At 48.6% G+C, this 3696-nt stretch overlaps 1 pseudogene; it reads right to left on the bottom strand.

Moving 5' to 3' along the window:
- Window positions 1–2872: 2872 nt before the first annotated feature.
- LOC119283463 lies at window positions 2873–3460 on the bottom strand (annotated as a pseudogene).
- Window positions 3461–3696: the final 236 nt, after the last annotated feature.

The following is a 3696-nucleotide window of genomic DNA, read 5'->3' as shown; positions in this document are numbered from 1 at the left end:
AGCCACGTTTAAAATATCATTTTTGGCAGGGTAAGAGTTCTGATTTTCAATGACGCGTTATAAGTACTAAGTAGTTTTTAGAACGATTGGTATGGAGCGAAAATGGAATTCATAACTACTACCTCCATCCTGGTTTACTAGTCACCATCGTATTTTGGGTCAAAGTTTGTCCATGAATTTTACTTATAAAATGTGAATGGAAAACGAGATTTTGTTATACCCAAACAAAAAAGGACTGGAGGGAGTGATTGCTCTGACACGGACGCGACCTCTCATAGCATAGGCATTGAACCGGCGCGCCAGCCAAGAGGGCCCACTCGCTGTAGGCCAGGCTGAACACGCCTCCTCACCACATGCAACCGGCTTCAGACCGCCCCACCTGCCTCCATTGAATCCGCGTGTCTGCCAGCAACACGTCCTTCCACGAGCTGGCCGGCATTTTAGAACACAACGTTGGCTGGCTCCTCTCGTCCGCTCGCTATTTAAACAAGGCTAGATGCCTGGCAAGAATTGCACCACACCGCTACTACCATATCCTCCTTGCACCATTTTCTCCACACTCTCCATAGCATCTAGTGAGCAAGAAAACGAGTTCTCCGGCATAAAACCCGGCTGGGTGCCCCGACAAGCCAGGCAACTTGCTGCCCCACCTCCCTCCCCGCCCTAGGCCGTTAGTACCATGGGCGAGGCTGCACGCGGGAAAGTGGAGGAGCAAGCCGCCGCTCCAAGATGGCTCCTGGTGCATCAACTCGACGCTCCAAGCCTGCTCGCAGAGGAGTGGCCAGTTGCCGCACACCGGCACACGGGGGACCACAGCGTCCAGTGCACCGTGGTTGGCTGTGCCATCTAATGCAAATGTTGCTGGAACCACGACATGCCGGCGGAGGTGGCCAACACGTTTGTGGCCACCGCCGACACCGAGGAATAGTAGACCATAGGAGCCGCCGCCGCTTTGAGCCCACGAATGCTACGACCACCGTGTCGCCGGCATAGACACCCGGTGTGCTGCCCGGTTTGGCTCAAAACATCCTGGACCCTAGCCATGGCCGACATTAGAAATTATACCTGCTTCCAGAAGTTATTCGCGATTAGTCAAAAATGACCAGAATATAATTAATTACGCATGGTCTTGACTTGTTGTGCTTGCACTAGTAGTAGGAACTAGAGGTTTTTCTTTATTTATAACTCTCCTCACATTTTTTTGGCTCTGAAGTGAATCATGGTTGTGGACATTATCTATGAATGTGCAGATATCTGTGAACATGAGTTTCATGTGGAATTTGAACTTGGAATGTTGGGCTTGCGCGTGAACTATACCATGTCCAATGCTTCGTCTATTATTGTTTGGAAAGTAATTGTTGTTATTACATGACTCGAAAAAAATTATTTTGTGCCACATCAGTAGATGCACGGACATCACAACAGACATGCTGACTGGATAAACATTTGAACCTAGCTATTATGAAGGAAACTTTGTATTAACGACAGTTTTAGATAGCAGGAGACGCCTAGCCTGCTCCGCCTCTGCTAGCTTCTTTCTGGCTTCTTCCATCTCTTCTTTAGCTTGGGTGAAGAGAGCATCTGAATGCTCTTTTCGCTTCTTCAGGAACTCAGCTACATTCTCAAGGGTTGTTGCACGCTTTCTTTCAGCCTTTACTAGAGACACGAGGACACGAACAAGTGATGACTCCACCTGGCTTGTGTGTAATCCAGCATCATCTGGGAATTTGCACCTTGTGTCTAATCCAGCAGCATTAGGGAACGGGCATCTTGTGTGTAATCCAGCCTCATTTTGGAAACATGATCTCGAGGTTGACCATACTTCCCTCATAGGAACTGCATCATGACATGAAGTTACATCTTTTTTAGATCAATACTCGGAGCAACCCAGATCCATTTAGTAGAAGCCAGATAAATAGGACTCGGAGAAGTGAATAAAATATAAAAACAGACTCCAATGTGAGAACACCCACTTCCTACATCAAGCTAAAAACGAAAGCGTTAGGACAATTAACACTCTTCTTATTACACATCGAAGAACACGAGGCTAAGAGAAACACAAACTACAACATATACACATCTAAGAACACGAGGCTAAACGAATGTAATTGAAAGTGTGGTACTTACCAAAGCTTGTTTTACAGGTTCGGTGCAGCTCCTCTTTAACTTGCCACACTCCTTGAAGATGTCCTCAATATCCCGTGTTTGCTCTTCATTGCTCCTCTGCATGTTCGCACTCGTGGTTTTAAAATCTCAACATGGCAAGAAAAATATAGTAATACTCACGCATCTTGTGGGAAACATTAAAGCACCCATCTGCCATGTTAGAGCATCTCCAACAGAAGCGAAATGTGTGGCGCGTTAAAAAAGTGCTTACAGCGCTGGAATAGCTAGTTTTTGCTGGCCCGGAGTGCTGGCTCGAACTGCCGCTGCAAAAAATTGTGCGCGCGCCGCTCCAGCCGACGCACTATATTTTTTCTCCTTTCTACTCTGACTTGATACACATTCGACTCCGAGTCAATACTAACATAGATAGATACAAGCAAGATGCCTGTGTGTTGCATGTAACGTCAAGATGCGTTTGTATGAGAAGTTTATCTTGTGAGAGAAAATGGTGAACGAGGGAAGGCCTTATTTGCAAATGTGGAGAAGGGTGTGGGTATCTTTTTGCAAAATTGCAATAGTTTCCTTCCTATCCGTCAGATATAAATCGGATGGTCTATATTGTAGGATGGCAGGCACACCATCATCACCAACTCTGTTTTTTATACGAGTAGAGAGTAGAGATCGAGAAGTAGAGATAGAGAGTAGAGAGTAGAGACATAGATAGTTCTAATAATAGATATAGCATAGATAGATAAAAATACATAGTTCAACTACTCCTCGTCGTCCGACTCTCCTCGGTGTTGTCCTCCTCTGACGTCTCAATGTAGGCGTGAAGATACCGACCGTCGTCGGAGTCCCAAGGCGACGCTGCTCCTAGCTTCTTGTTTAATTGAGCGACCGCTTTCCGCGTACGCTTGTCCTCGCGAATGGTGGCTCGCTCCGCCCTCCTCTTCTCCCTCTCCGCCCTCCTTTGCGCGTAGAACTCGCGCTTGTTGACGATGTCCTGTGGGAAGCATTGGCGCCACAACTCCATGGCTTCCTCGTCCATCTCAGTGATGCCGAGACGGTGCTCCCGCCTCTAGTTGTCGCGACGATCCTCATCAGTGATAAGCCACGGCGGAGGCACGAGCTCCTGTGCCTGCTCCCGCCTCAGCACGTTGGGGAAGTTCAATGTTCTATGAGGCCACCAGAGGTTCCACGCCGCCACTTCGTATGCGCGGGCGGCCTCATGGGCAGTGTCAAAAGTGTCGAGGCCGAGGCGCATCCCGCGGAACCGGATCCCGACGGAGAAGCCGCCAGAGGGGCACGCACGGACGCCGCGATATCCCCAAGTTTCCTGGCGATGCGGAGACATGGTGGAGTGGCGGCGGCGAGGTGAGAAAGAGTGGGGAGAGAGCGGTGGTGAGGCACAGAGCGGGGAGAAAGCGGTGGCAAGGTGATGCGGCTTGAAGCTACGTCGGCATTTTCCCAAACAGGAAGGGATGATGCAGCACAACAGTGGTAGGTATTTCCCTCAGTAATGAAACCAAGGTTATTGAACCAATAGGAGAACCAAGTAACACAACATAAACAACACCTGCACACAAATAA

The sequence above is a fragment of the Triticum dicoccoides genome, chromosome 4A (genome assembly GCF_002162155.2).
Source record: "Triticum dicoccoides isolate Atlit2015 ecotype Zavitan chromosome 4A, WEW_v2.0, whole genome shotgun sequence".
NCBI classification, from domain to species: Eukaryota; Viridiplantae; Streptophyta; class Magnoliopsida; order Poales; family Poaceae; genus Triticum; species Triticum dicoccoides.
This window is presented reverse-complemented; position numbering and strand designations above follow the sequence as displayed.